The 16051-nt window shown below is 45.0% G+C and overlaps 1 protein-coding gene across 8 annotated transcripts in view; it reads right to left on the bottom strand.

Annotated features, from left to right (window-relative positions):
* Nucleotides 1–16051, bottom strand: part of ARFIP1 (ARF interacting protein 1) — a 420416-nt gene that overhangs the window by 373906 nt on the left and 30459 nt on the right. Inside the window, exon 1 of one of the 8 annotated variants that reach the window (XM_086962304.1) lies at nucleotides 11852–11980. The exons of the other annotated variants lie outside the window; for them this stretch is intronic. The gene's annotated coding sequence lies outside the window, so the exon portion shown is untranslated. Of the gene's footprint in view, nucleotides 1–11851; nucleotides 11981–16051 lie in introns of those variants that run through there. 8 annotated transcript variants of the gene reach the window in all.

Here is a 16051-nt window from a genome sequence, read left to right as displayed (position 1 = left end):
CCTGGCTCCGCAGGGTTTCGATGGCCGGGTGCAGAATTTTTGTAAAGCACCAAGGGGCCGAGGAAAGACCGAACGGAAGGGCCTTGAACTCGAACACCATATCCTTCCAGCAAAACTGAAGGAAACGACGATGCGGGGGGTAAATCGGAACCACCAGATACGCATCCTTGAGGTCCAGACGGACCATCCAGTCGTTCGGGAGCAAAACGTCCCTCAAAAGATGGATGCCCTCCATCTTGAAGTGGTTGTACACCACCCAGCCATTGAACTCCTTTAGGTTGATGACTGGTCGTCTGCCCCCGTCCCCCTTTTCCACAAGGAAAATATTGCTCAGGAAACCCCGGGGGTGGCGCGTTGTTCGACAAATAGCCCCTTTGCGCAGCAGCGCCGAGACTTCTTCGTCGATCAAGAGCGCGTCCGATTGAGAAAACGTTATGGGCCGAGGAGGCTGTACCTGGCACGGCTGGTCGTAAAACTCTATGCGGAACCCCCGCACGGTCTGAAGGACCCACGCGTCCGCTGTAATAGCTTCCCACGCCTGGGGGAAACACGCCAACCTCCCCCCAATAACAACCTGATCCGCAGGGATAACACTCACTGTGTGAATTGTTGCTGCCGGAGTCGTTCCGGAAGTTTCCGCGTCCTCTGAAACGCTGACCTCTGGTGGGGTAAAAGTTGTTGTAATTCGTGGAGGAGTTGTAGCCTCCTCTGCCGGAGCCATGCCCTTTTCCGGGCTGTTGCTGACCACCACGGCCGGTCGTGAGGCCCCTACCACGACCGGCCCCCCGGGAAAAACGCTGGTGGAAGACCCGCTTGATGGTTGACTGGGCCTTGTCCAGGGAGGTGAAGGTGGAAACAAACTTCCCCAGTTCTTTTATGAATGGCTCGCCAAAGAGCCATCCTTGGGCAACAGCGCCAGCTTCCGACGAAGCCAAGTCGCCCAACTTGGGATCCAGTTTTATCAGCAGCGACCGACGCCGTTCGGTCGAAAGGGCACAGTTGGCATTCCCCAGGAAGATAACAGCCCGCTGCGCCCAGTTGGACAGTACTTCCAGGCAAATGGCGCTGCCCGACACCTTGGCTTCCTCGGCCATATCGAGAATCTTGGTGAGGGGGCCAATGGTGTCCAAGAGCTTGTCCTGGCAGGAGCGCCAGGAACGGTCGATCCCCTTCCGGGGGTCCTTGACGAACTTCGCCATGAAGTTGGCCATTTTCCCATCGAGCTCCGGCGTCATGGCCACCTTCCCATCCAAAGTCGGGCGGGGACATTCGCCCCTCAAACATCTGCGCGCCTCCTTCTCCAAGGGCTTGCGGAGGCGGCCCGCTACAAACTGCGCCACCTTGTCACCAGGCGCCCAAGCGGCCGACCGCGGGTGCATGATTTCGTCCGGGTCCAGCATGCCTGAAGTGTCTTTGGGCAACTCCGTCGAATTGGACGCCGGTCGCCATGACCGCACGGAGTCCTCGTCGTCGTCCGTATCCGCGGGGGAAACACCCCCCGGGGAGGCCGGGACAACGTCCGCCGGCGTTGAAGGGGTCTGAGGCGGAGGCGCCTCGGAGGCCGACCCGGACGCCTTAGCCAGGAAAGCGTCGCGTAGGCGCTCGAAGGCGTCCTTGTCCACACCCTGTGAACCACTGGGACCCGCGTCCCCACGTGGCTTCTTGGCCGCCGGAGGCTGGCTAGGGTCGTTGGCGGGGAACCCCCCTAGAGCTGGTGCCAACTTGGCACATTCCACGACAATGCGGGCCGAAAGTCTGTCCTCCATAGGCCCCACGATTTCCTGCACGCACCGGTAAATCGACTGGTCCACAGCCGCATAGAACTCGTCGTCTTGGAGGTACTGGTGAGACTCCTCCTCCTCGACGTAGTACCCCTCAGCCATGGCGTCCACCACGCAGTAGAGAAGAAATTGGAAACTGAGGGTTCCGATGGCGTGCACAGAAAGCCACGTGTGGGCCAACCGAAGGTTAGCAAGGGTTTTAGGCCGGTGGAACCGGGCAATCAAAAGGCAGCACCAGCCTTCACAGCGCGCCAACCCTCTCTCCGGAGACCGGGTCGCACCGCCTCCCAGCGCGCTCGAGCGGGGAACACCCCAGCGGAAGCTGATGTAGAAAAGGTGCTGAAAGATCGCCCGCAGGCGGCAACGTGGTTACAACCACTAGTACAGACCCCACCGGGGCGTTCAAGCACGGGACAGTACAACCCAAGAGGGCGTCAGGGTTAGTTGGCAGCAGGGCACCTGCGATGTCGACTCCCCAGCGCGGCTCCAATCAGTGAGTCGAAAGCTGCGGGCAGGCGAGACGCAACGGCGCCCTCTAGCGGCGACTCAACACCGCGGAATGCACAGGGACATCGCATAAGGGGCGAAGGCGTCCCCGCGATGGAAGGGGCTCTGGAAGGGAAAAAACCCCACAGACCCCCAAAGCAACAGTCAATGCAAATAGAAATAAGAGAAAACACAAGAAACCTCAACAAACACAAAAAGTGCAAGAGAGGGAAAATAGCACTTAACTGGCTGCGAAGCAGCGAAGAAAGAGGAGGAGTTCGTTGGTTTGACGCCTTATATTGGGATTTATGGACACTAAAGAAGGACTGCCTAATGTTGATCTCATGGGACTTGTAGTTATTAAGCGATGTTATTACGATGTTTTCTGATATTCCTGTGTTGGGAATACTAAAAAAATTTCAAGTTTGATGCTTTTCTGGCTGCTGTGCGATGTTGTGTTACTAAACAGCGAAGAGAGAAAAGCATAATCTGAAGCCTCCGGTCCTGACATAGAATCCTCCATGGATGGACACTGAAGCCCTACTGACAGGATTCTTGTATTTTCGACCAAGCAAACTCCGCCTGCTGCAATGCCCGAGCAGGAATACTTTTAGGAAGGGCAGCACTGGAAAGGTAGAGTTTGATAATGGGGGTAGAAACATCCTGCCACGGGACCCTGATCTGCCGTCACCCCCAGAAAGGAATAAGACTTTTTGAGCTGGGGAATAACTGGAACTATTCTTTTGTGGGGGGAAAACGTTCTTAATAGACATTCCTGGTGTCTAGGGAGAAATATTCCTCCTCAAGGGCCACAGACTCCGACAATCCATGAGCAGGAATCAGATTTATAGGACACAGTCGGAAAGCCACGCCCCTTTCCCCATACCAAGGTGTTAAACATTTTGGTAATTCATTTGGTGCCAAGTTTCCAAAATGTCCCTCCATAGCAGGAATACTTTTTTAATGAAAAAAGCACACCAGTAGCCAGACGGAATAGGGGACCCATATCTGGTGATTAACCTCCAGCCCTTCTCCAAAAGTGATTGGACACCAATAATTACAAGGGATAATGGTTTTATTTAACATGAAAGCTTGAATAAGTAGACCACAATGGGTTTTGGGCTGTCCTCTCCCCCGCATCCCTCTACCCCCACAGCTGTCCAGCACCTCACAATGTCCAAGTGGGTTATTTAAAGCAAAGGTCGTGGACATTTTAAAAATGGACACTCGTACAGCACTGTGGGTGCATGCTTTGTCATGAAATCTGACAAATGGTATGTCTGCAGTTTTTAGTTTGGAGAAGCCCAGTATTAAGGCAAAACCTAATATCCACACACATTTTTTTAAACTACAGTCCCATGTAAGTTGTGACTTGCAGTTACTGCTAAAGCAGTCCTCACCCAGGATGCTGTGCAAATGTTACATATTGCTGAAAAACACCTCTTCCTCATATTTGTAATCTGATAAACACTCCAAATCATTGTCAGTGGCAATACTCCTACAGCGCCCATTTCCATACTCCTCTTCTTTAAAGAGCATTTCAGTGTGCGGACTGATATACGCACACTAGAGGAATAAAATCTTGCAATATCAACTGCTTTTTAGTGGGTTTTTAGCAGGTACTTAACAAACGGGAACACTGCAACATTTGGCACTGGGGTCTCCCGAAACCTAAAAACCTCTGCCTGACATTTCACAAAACTAGAGAGCTGGTGGAATTCATGAAGATATGACTTGTATGAATCACAATAGCAATTGTTACCCACACTGCCCTGCAAATTAAGGTAATGTTTAAAGTACACAATTTTGGGTTGTCTAAGCCAAGAGGTCGTAAAACACCTAAACTGGGAGCTCTACTCTGGCAACCCTTTTTCACTACCATCCAGGAGCACAAGACCACACTACACACAGCAAGGTAGGCCACGTACCCTTATAAATGTAGAAACAACACAATTAAAGGCTATCGGCTCGAAGGATCTAGAGTGCACTTGATGATGATGCAATATGAACCCATGGAAACAGACAAGATGCCGCTGTCAGTAACTGAAGCATGGCAGAGGCCACACAAAGTAAAACAAAGCCAAGCAGCAGCTGCAAAACGTAGGAGACCCCTTGCTAATCAATGGAGTGGGAGGGTGACTTAGAAGTGGAGGTGTCCAGCGTGGGAGATCATAAGATGACCAGTAGCTGCAAGGGTAGCGATAAGAGCAGCAAAGCAGATGATGGAAACACTTGTGATAAGGATGTGGTGCCATCCAGCTAAAGACGACTCAGAGACCACAGTGGGAAGAGATGCCACAGAGATAGACTAATTTCCTAAGCACAGTTGTGATGGGGACGGGGTGTGCTACCTACTTGGGGAAACTCCACACTGAATGAGAAGTCCATGCCCAAGATACACAAAGAACAGGAAGGTAATCTGTTTCGGAGAACAAAACGATAGCAGGGTACTTCAATTACTTCACCAGGAAATAAGTACCTCAGCGAGCTAAGTGGCTGCCACAAAAAAAGACAAGCAGGAGGGCCAAAAGCCCTTAGAGGCACAGAATGAACATGTATATTTCCGAAACCGCACTTCTAGCTGAGGGTTAGCGTTACATTGATGGGTGACCAACCAGAGACTATACAGACGGGGTCCACACATCTTTGAGGACACAAGGGGACACTACATTTATAACAGCCAGTGGCGTCACTAGGGTGGTGTGGGGGTGCAGACCGCACCGGGTGACACCCTCACATGGGGTGACACCATGAGTAATGAGTAATGTTTTGTTCTTTCAAAAAGCGACCGCTAAGAGACGTAAAATGCCAAAATAAACCAAGCAGGCTCTCAGTTTCGAAAGCCTTTCCAAAAGGAATTCACCTTTGAATAAATAAATACATTACCGATTCCTCTCGCAGGTACAGATTAGTTGTATCCATTAATTCAGTATGTACATAAGAATGAATAAATAATGCCAACATTAGGGATTTTACAGAAACTCCGAGACTAATGGTCTTCTTAGCGGATCTGTGGAAATCTCAGATATAACTAAACTGATTTTAATTCCACTTACATTTCAATTTATATTTTTATATCTATATAGCAGCACTAAAGTAATATATCGCATCCAGGCGCTGGAACAGGGAGGAGGTTTAACAGTCGGATGCAGGAGGAGTTTTAGTAATGTATTATTAAGGGAATAGTTGCTTTATGGCTTTTCTAAAGACAATAAGGGACGGGTGTGAACAATCATTTGAAACCTGGAAATTAAAATTTTCTGTCACTTTTGGATTAACTTCGGGAGAAAGGGTGAATCAAATGATGCCAGCCTGGGACACAGAGGCCAAGTGGGTGAACCGAGAGAACAAAAGCAAACAGCAGTATAGTTAGCAAAGAGGGGCTGGCGAGGCATAGTGTAAACCTTTGACCAAGCAGTCTTCTAGCTCTTTGCATTTATGGCAGGAAAAGAAAGAAACTTTGAAAGATTTCTTTCAGGGTAACGGTAAGGAAATTCTTAATAGTCGGGCCAGCAATTGCCAGGACTATGAAGAGGGTGAGAAAATTGTTTTTTTCCTTGGCCATCCAGGCCAGGAAATTACCCATCAAAATCAAATTACTGGTATAAAAGATCCCGATACGGGAGAGATAGAAAGAGACACCGGGAAGATGGAGCACATTTCTGAATTATTATGACTCTCTGTATAGTCAAGCACGTGACCTGATACAAGCCAAGCGATACAGGACCCGCAGGTTTAAGCAGACACCTGGGGCCTGTCACGAACAACGTGCGTCTGCGCAAACATTTGCACATATGTGCGCTGCGAGATGGTGCAGGCAGAGGGTGAGACGGTGCAGGCAGAGGGAGAGACGGTGCAGGCAGAGGGAGAGACGGTGCAGGCAGAGGGAGAGACGGTGCAGGCAGAGGGAGAGACGGTGCAGGCAGAGGGAGAGACGGTGCAGGCAGAGGGAGAGACGGTGCAGGCAGAGGGAGAGATGGTGCAGGAAGAGGGAGAGATGGTGCAGGCAGAGGGAGAGACGGTGCAGGCAGAGGGAGAAACGGTGGAGGCAGAGGGAGAGACAGTGCAGGCAGAGGGAGAGATGGTGCAGGCAGAGGGAGAGATGGTGCAGGCGGAGGGGAGATGGTGAAGGCAGAGGGTGAGATGGTGCAGGCTAAGGGAGAGATGGTGCAGGCAGGGGGGGAGATGGTGCAGGTGGAGGGAAGATGGTGCAGACAGAGGGGACATGGTGCAGGCAGAGGGTGAGATGGTCCATCCGGTAAGTTGAGGGGGTGACACCATGAGTTACCTGCACCGGGTGACACCAACTCTAGTGACACCACTGATAACAGCATTGGCAGAACCTTTCATAATTCAATAACAAAGAAGAGCTGTAGACATAACTGAAAGCAAAAACACAGGAGAAAGCATTAAGAGAGACCAACATAAAGAGGAACTGATAAGTGCTGGACAGCTAAACTTTGCTATCAAAATACTAATATTAGCAATACGAATTCAGAATGACGGCCTCAATCACTAATAAAAACAAAGGAAAAATATCCTCAAATTGATGGATGTATAGCAAAAAAAAAAGACAGTAACATCAGCACCCCAACTAAACTAGCGAACCCTAATGGAGACACAGGACAAGAGCAATCAAAGACAGCACCTAACTGGTGTGCACCACATCCAAAATAAATAAATCATCTGGAAGGTAAAGAGAAACAGCATCACCTTAGTACAGTCACCTGATAAAGCCTCTGAGGGTAACATACACGAATCACTTTGTATGCCAGTGAAGAAGAGTGAACAGACACAGTTATGGAATTTACTTACACCCAGTAAGAGGAGAAAAGACGAGAATATCAAAACCATGCAGCAACACAACAAAGTCAAGAAAATGAACACCACAGAAGCAGTTGAGAAACTAAATGGGGAAAACCGTCAATGAAGACCACAGAATCCCAAACAACCCACAGCTCTACTGAGCAACTCCTTGGGAAAATGAATGAAGAAATAACAGTCAGATGAATGCAAAAGGTTCTCATACATTTAATGTTTCATACCGTGGAGCCAGGGTCAATATGCTGGAAAACCGACAGATGGGGCAGTCCTAGGCATGGGAAATTACAGTTCCCAGCTTATAATTCCAGAAGGACAAAACATTACCCTACAGGAAAAGCAGGAAGGCATGGAAAATCATTCCAGGAGAAATAGCATTAGGATACTGAAAGTTCTAAACAGAAAATAAATACAAAATGGCAGCAGCAATCCTGACATCTCATTATACAAAATGATGAGTCCCAGAGAGTAAACCTCAATGGCAGGTTAAACTGATTCCCACCAGACACCATAGAGAAATGTCACAATTACAAAGGTAAGTAACAAGTGAGGTCTAAAGTCATGAGGAATTAACGTTTCTCATACAACAGAGTGCCCCATTGCATCAGTCAATATCTATCAAAAGTGAACCTCTTAAAACATAAAGCCCTCCGTAAAGAGACAGATGTTCTCAGAAACCAGGACACACAATACAAATTGGTACCCATTAAAGATAATCTTTAACTGGAAAGGGTCACAGCAAGTAACTAAATCCGCTGAATAGGCTTGTCAGATACTTAGCATCCCAACTCAAGAAAGTTTGCATTAAGAGGGCGATGTCAAGAATGAGATCCCTAAATAACGCTCAGAATGGCATAAGGTGCACCTAGAACATGGGAGAGGACAGCCCTACAAGCAAAAAAAGCAAGTGAACAACAAAAAGTCCTACAGCAGACAAGTCATTATTAAAAACAGCAGACAAGAAGTGTTAAAAACTAAAATGTGATGCCACCAGAAAACGTGACATAGGAGCAGGCTGAGGGGTTGATACTGAACATTCCAAGTGAAAAGTTGATAGCTAACCAGGACTGTCAAGTACCTTTTGAAGCTTGTTCAAAGAAGGTACAGGGTGGGTGGCCGCAGAGGAGGCATCAGATAAAAGATAAGTACGAACTCAGGGAACAGCGAACTCCAGTGATCAGTTGTAACACTGACTCATTACCTAGAGATAGGGTGGAAGAAAAACAAGTGTAGAAGATAAGAAAGAAGTAGGAGATACCATCGCTCTAGTTGTGCTTTATTCAAATTTTCATGGCTATAGACAGATGGAGATGAAAGGAGGGCGGGATCAAGGGGAGGAAAGTTTGATCTGGAGATAAAGGTAGTGAGTAAAAGAAGGGGAACTGGCCATCCTTGGGTAAGAGTTAACCTATAGAATGGAGAGATTTTTGACAAGCAATACAAAATCTTTACAAGCAATATGATGACAGCCTGTAACTTGATAGGGCTAAAAAAGCCAGCTAAAATAATGGGGCTAAAGATGGAGTTCAAACAGGGAGACACACATGCAAGCTTCATAAAAGAAAAAAATCCATAACCAGCCGACCATAACAGGCTCAAATCGCGCTTATTAGCTTATGAAGGAGAAACAAAAAGAGATGGAATGGGCATTATAAAATCAAGAGGTTTCCCCTATTAGGTGACAAGCTCACTTAAAGATGATATGGGGAGATGGTGCTTACTAAATGGGACCATAAAGGTTTCTCCCTTGCCACTTACCCCCGTAAACAGGTCCAACACTGGTTAGGAAAAGGTCTTGACAGACATTACAAAAAATAACTGCAGTAGCTACAGGTTCGTTCATAATAGGTGGAGCCAACACATGGTCCTCCATGCAGGAATGGATAAAACCAAACAGTGCTATGGGGGTATGTTGGAAATAGGGTTATAAATGTGGAAGGGGTTGCACCTTTACCAACGCAAGAAACCCACTCTTGCTAGGTCAAAACACCATTCTGAGAGAATCTCTCTCAACCCCTGATAGATATGGCATTAGCACCAGGCAATTAACTGCGTGCTACGTTCAAGCAGTACAAACAGATTAAACGAACAAAAAAAATAAAATTCACAAACCAATTTAGGAAAGTAGAGAAAAATGTAACAAGCAAAAAAGATACAAAGACCATCAAAAAACATGTTAAGTGGAACAGGATATATTCGTTTTTCATGTTTTGAGGAAAAAGTGCTTAGAAAAACTCAAGCACTATGAAAAAATAACAGTCCACGATGGACAGTGACCTAGGCACAATTTGACACCGCTGTCAAATACACTAAATGGGTTGTCCTGATCAAAGTATTTACCGGCGGACGAAGTCTCCAACTACTGGGAAAGCGTCTTCTGATCCTTATTGCAGCCCCTGCACTACTTAGGGCAAGCTCCAGAGCACCAAGTCTCTCTCTAGCCAAGTGGCCTGGAGGGTGCTAGATTTATCCTGTTCACTAGGCAGTGATTAGAGAAATGTTACCACCCAATCCTAACAATTTTCCTGCAGTCCTCCAGGTTTTTTTGGCAGCGCTGGAGCCTGAGGATGAAAAGGAGTAGTCCACCCTTGCATTTCCAAGTTAAAAGAGGAAGTGCTAAATCAGCCTCTTTGTTCTGCCAGCTGCTTCCGTCTACTCACAGATAGCTAATCCCTGCTATGTGGTTAGCAGTTAACACTGATTGGCCTTTCCTGAGCCCAAAGGTAAGCTATTGTCCTCCTAGCCAGAAGCGTTAGGTCTCCCAGCAAAGAATGAGTAGTCCAGCTCTGGAGATGGGATGATTGGCAGAACTGTTTTAAGACAGTTATGGCTCAGGCAGTCTGTAGTACATTTTTCAAAAGTTATTTTTCAACTTAGGCAATCAAAATTCAGATTCCACCTTTAGGCCAGTGTTGGGACGATAAAGTCCACTGCATGGTAATGGGCGTGCACCCTTGCCCTAAGTGCCCCAACTCTACTGACGTCTGGATCCCTAAATGCTCATTTTTGTTCTCACAGGCAAACAAGGATCACGCATGTGTGCCATGACATATGCCTGTCTCATGGATCATGATCTTGTTGGACGGGGAGGGGCCACCAAAGTGCTACCCTCATAGTGGTGAAAGGCAACTGCCTTTTATCAGGAGTGAAGCAGCACATCAGTGGCATCCCATGTAGTGACCAGTAGGAGTGAAAAGGTCCTTTTTACCCTGTGTCACTGGAGTGAGGACTACAGGGTCACTCATTTAAAGTTCTGCTGCTGTGCGCTTAACTCACAACTTAGGGCGTGAAAGCACAAGACATGCAATTGATGGACGGAATGCAGAACAAATCAGAACATTCACCCCCAGTCAAGAGATCTGGGTTAAATCCATCATTCTTTTGCTCACCAAGCCACCCCAGTTTAGACCTGATCAAATGCAAATGAAACGAGAAAAATCCCTTTGGGTAGTTTTCTATGCAAATCTTGGATGCCACACACCACTTTACATCCCCACCAGTTACACTCTTTCAACTTTCTCTTTCCACACCTAAAGATTGAACCATATATAATGGGAAAACCACTATAAAGAGTAAAGTATGTACAAAATTGTATTAATTGCATAAACACAAAAAATCATTACATTGAAAAACCTAACAATAAGCTAAATATATCAAGGTTTAAAAAAAAAACACAATATATGACAATTTAAATCCAACATAGTTCAATAACAAAGTGGAGAGTAAAAAAAGCCAGACAGGTATACTATATCTTGACAAGCTACACATCCATTACTACACGATATCACTAGCATGGAGAAATACAGTTCACAATTCACTTTTTTAACCAGTGCTAGATAGGTGGATTATGTATTAATTTGGCGTCGACCCGTTTCGATGGCTCAATAAATCATTCCATCTTTTTCAAGACCAGTTTATAGACTCTCTGTGCTGGTTATATATTTTCATGCATTCACCTATATAAAAATATAATCATTACTAAAACTACATTTCAGAGATATTTTGCAACATCTGAACAGTTAAAAATGCACAATTGTATATACACATGTATGGAATACAAGGCATACAAACATCTTTAGAGAACCAATTTGGATCATGGTTTTCTGTTTTGCTTTTTTTTCCAACCCCAAATGTTTAGGCCCCCATTGATATCTGTTTCAACCCTTATTTTAACACTATATTCGCAAGATCATACATGTCCTGTTGAACAACCCTTTGATATAGGGCCCAGTCTTCAAATACCTGAGAAGCATCATTTAGATAGAGTCAAACTCCGGATGCTTCCTTCCACACAACACTCTTATCAGTCATTCTTTATCATTTATACCTATAGTAAAATATGAGCTCTTATACGCTCACTACCGTGAGGATTATCTGTCACACCTCACCTTTAATGAGATGGCAGACTGCCTTCCCTTCATTGTACTCGTCTATCCCTTGGCAATATAGACAGTGGCCCACGATCAATTAAAATATCTCAACGTTAAAACTGTGGGCAGAAACAGAAATCAGAAAGGCATAGTAAAAGACTGATAAATGATCATAGGGGTCTCCCTGCAAGTAAAATGACCTACGGATGAATAATATCTCACCTCAGGGCTGACTATGTCAGGTATCCTAGGTTGGACACTCTGTATATGGTTCCAAGTTATGGTATATTTGTAAAAATCGCCCCTGCATGAACATGAATAAGAAGATAATGTAGGCATAACGTTCTATCATTTAATCGATTTTATGACGGTCATAATAAACATGATTTTTACCTTAAAAGGGGAGATAGTATAGCCCCCGGGAAACAGGTTGTCTTATTAATCCCAAATCTTTTGCAGTTATTTGATTTCCTTGAGCCAAAATCTTGCTCAATATTCCTTTTATAATTAGGGTCAGTATTCCTGTTTTAAGAAAAAATTAGGACACTATAAGTCTGATCGCCCTATATTGTATAAACCCCTATTAGTAGCAAAGTTTTGCGGCAGTTTGTTTTTACTGCCATTCTCGAAATGCCCAACGGTTCAAAGGAGTTGCCATGGACTAAAAGAGAAACTCCTTGCAACCCTTATTGCCCATGGGACCATACCCTCATATCTTAGTGTTCAGTTAAAATATGTCTGATTTCATAGAGGTGGGTCTGCTAGATTAAACCCACTACCCAACCCTTCCCGGGAATTTCAAGGTGATTGAGAAGCAGATCCCTACCGCTCTTCGTAACAGAAAACTGTGAGATCTTTACATGTTAAGACCCTAAACCTAAATGCCTGCTCGTGAAGCGAATCTAACGTTACTCCAAATACCGCCATTTGCGGTCAGATGCGTAGCTCTATCTTACCATTATTACGGGCTGTTCGAGTGCGTCTAGCATCCGCTGTAGTCTTTGGGCATATAAACGTCTGTGAGAGAATCAGTGTCTTTTATGCAAAATTGAAAGTTCAAGCACATCGGATTGACTTTACGTGTGCGCGCAGTGCAAAGCCACGACTACCGGGGCATGTCTGATTTCACTTCTGGACCAATTTTTTTTTTTTAACTTTCTTGTTCCCGGATGGCTAGATGGACTAAAATACACGCCATCTAGGAGTGAAGTTAATGTGTAAATACGTTACTTTTCTGAAATCAAAAATATACGCCCCTAGAACATGTTTATTCCAGTATGCGTTTATAAAAGAATTTTATTTATAAATAAGCCAAACGACATTTGTTAAAAAAATTAGAATTCACTAAAGAGAATATATTTCTATATCATAATGGTAAAAGAAGTCTTAAATGTTTTTCACTTTTTCTTACCTTATTGCTATTGTTCGAGGTGCACAACTTAATTGTTTTAAAACGTCACAACCAATATAAACATATACTACGAACCTATTTTAAAGCATCAATGGTACCCAAAGTATATGTCTGAACATGAATCCTTTCTAAATAGGGGTAATCTTGCCCTTGGCCTACCCATATTTGAGATCACCTTAAATTTGTTTTCTAGGGGTTAGCGAGATATACCTATTGTGTATCCCTATAGTTACAACTACATTGAGCTCCAAATCATTTTATATTTATAAAATCTTCTGTCTAAATGTGAACTACAGAGATTAATACAATATTTCTTAGTCAGAACTGGTGTCTAGATGATAAACGACATCCAGTCCTCCCTACTGTTGAGCCCTTCGTTTATCGTATTCCTTGTGCACATTAACCACTGTTCTCTCATTTTTCAGGTTTTCTCTGTGTTACCCCCTCTTCTGTTGATTCTGATTTTTTCCAATATGAACCATTTGAAATCTTCACATTTATGGTTTTTGACACAAAATGAGCAGTTAAGGGTGCATCTTCTTTTTTAATACGAATTGCAGATTTATGTTCAGTTAGTCTTAGTCGAAGTTCCCGTCCTGTTTCACCCACATAGCCTAAGCCACATGGGCAAACCAAGAGGTAAACAACGTTTTTGGTTCTGCAATTTGTCAAATTTTTACAACAGTAGGTCTTCTCATTGTATACAATGGATTTACCCACCATACATTGTTCACAGATTGAACAGTTTCCACATTTATTGTTTCCAATAGCTTGTGTCTGTAGTATCGTGCTTTGGAAGCAATCATTCCTGTCGGGATAAGCATGAACTAATGAATTTCTAAGATTGGTATTTCGCCTAAATGCGAACAAAGGTTTTTCTATGGGTTCTTCCCTTTCATCATTGAGAATCTTCCAGTTTCTGTTAATAATATTTTTGATCTGGTTGCTCACATTTGAAAATTTACTTACAAAGACTATTTGGTTTTTATTCCTATTCATGTCCAACATTGCTTCTCTATTGTAGAATCTTGCTCTTTTGAATGAGTTTTTTATCAATTTTTTTAGGGTATCCTCGATCTGTTAATTGTTTCTAAAATTTATCAGAGTGTATGTAAAAGTTCTCTAAGGAGGTACAATTTCTCCGAAGTCGCAGAAATTCCCCAAACGGGATATTGTCCTTCTGCGACTTCGGGTGATGACTCTGATAATGAAGAAGGGTGTTTAAATGCAAATCAGTCTTGACCCTGTGCTTCATGGAAACAGTCCAGCCCGAACTGCCGAGCCACGATGGATTTAACCCAGATCTTTTGACTGAGGGAGAATGTTTGCATTGTCAGCACTGCGTCCATCATTTTTTTGCTTTAACACTTTTCGCCCCAAGTGGGATGGGTATGCCCAGACGTGGGACAGTTGATCACTGTGCCACTGGATTGAAGCTAGCCTGGCTGAAGAATGGTGACATACCCTGAAACCGGTCCCAGGATGATTGTTTCTGGTCCAGGGAGGACCTGGCTTGGCAGTTCGGTCTGGACTGTTCCCATGAGGCACAGGGTAAAGACTGATTTGCAAATGGCTGGGTCTAAACTGGGGTGGCATGGCGAGCAACAGAACAATGGATTTAACACAGATCTTTTGACTGGGGGAGAATGTTTGCATTGTCAGCATTCAGTCCATAATTTGTTTGATCTAACTCACAACTTGGCCTATTTCGGGTAGTTGTGAAAAGCTGTTGTACATGCGCTGAGTGTATGTGTGCCTAGGAATGGTACAATAAAGGGTAAATGAAGTACTGTGCAGTGCATGCATGTTTAATGCATTTCCAGGGTGTATGTGGGCCTGAAAGTGGTACAGTACAAACAGTTTGTAGTGCCATGGAGTGTGTGCATGTTAAATGCATGTGCTGGGTGTATGCGATCCTATAAATGGTACAATACATGGAAGTCTATGGGTTCCATTTTGAGAGACCCAGGGCTGCATGGTGAAACATAGAGAGGACGTAGAGGAACCCTCCAGACAGATTTGTATATTGCTGCAGTCCTGCAAGGTGGGTGGGACACACAGGAGAAGAGAGAGCCAGGCTTTCCACGGATACTTCAAAGGGTTCTCTTTGATTTAGAGAGAGGTCACGGAAGAGGCCTGTGCACATCTCAGGAGATGGAGCTGATAAAGGAATATAAAAGTAGGGCGTATGCCCTGGACTAACCTTTTGATACAAATATCACTGTGGCTGACATTCAGTTGTAAATCTAGTCACTCCCATGGCCTGGGTTGCAAGGCTATCAGCTTTGGAGTTGTTAATGCTGTGACAGGCTGCTTTCAAGAGGAAGAGAGGACAGAGGAGTGAGTGCTTCAAAAGAAACAGACCCCCAACATAAACTTCAAAGACTGAGACCCTAAATGACATTTGGTATCTGCAAATGGACTATAAGTATGAGAGCTTGAGACCCCAACAATTTTCAACTGTGCGAAGAGAAGCTCTGCAAGACTTCTGCCAGTGCCAGGGATTTGATTTGGTTTTAAAAAGATGTATTTAACAATGAGAGAAGCAACATGAAACAACCTGAATGGGTACAATAAAAATAAATTGTCAATTAATGAAAATTACATTTGCAGAGAAAAAGCTTTTTAGGATTTTGCATGCAGGGTGAGAGGACATCACCTAGTGAATCCAGGACCACTTGCCCTGGAGACTAAAGCATCAGCGCCTGCCAGCATGCAAATACCAGTGTGCCCTGTGAGGAAGAGTAGAGCGATGAAGAGTAGAGCGATGAAGGGAGCGAGTTTCGGTGGGGAATCCTGCTGGTGGGTTCTCTGAGCAAGATGTGAGGAAACAGCTGCTGCACCATTCAGGTCATTGCCCGTGTGAAGGAAATGTTGGCAACCCCAGTATGCCACAAGAGGGCAACCAGAAAGGGAACTGTAACCAACGCTGCATAGCCTGTTTACAGTGAAGGATCAGACACCATATATGCCAGGAGGGGCAGCTGTGGACAGATTGCCATGTGGAGTGGGCCGTAGCCCTTGTACAGTGAAGAGCTGGCAACCTCATATGCCAGAAAGAGTTACCATGCAGACCTCAGCTAAGCCAACCAGGTCTGTGCTTGTGTACAGTAGCAATACGGTGAATCCTGTATGCAAGAGGGGGTCACCAGAAATAGCAAGAAGTGTGACCTGAACAGAAA

This window comes from Lissotriton vulgaris, chromosome 3_1 (assembly GCF_964263255.1).
Source record: "Lissotriton vulgaris chromosome 3_1, aLisVul1.2, whole genome shotgun sequence".
Lineage (NCBI taxonomy): Eukaryota > Metazoa > Chordata > Amphibia > Caudata > Salamandridae > Lissotriton > Lissotriton vulgaris.
Note: the sequence above shows the minus strand (reverse complement) of the source record. Positions and strands in the feature narration are given on the sequence as shown.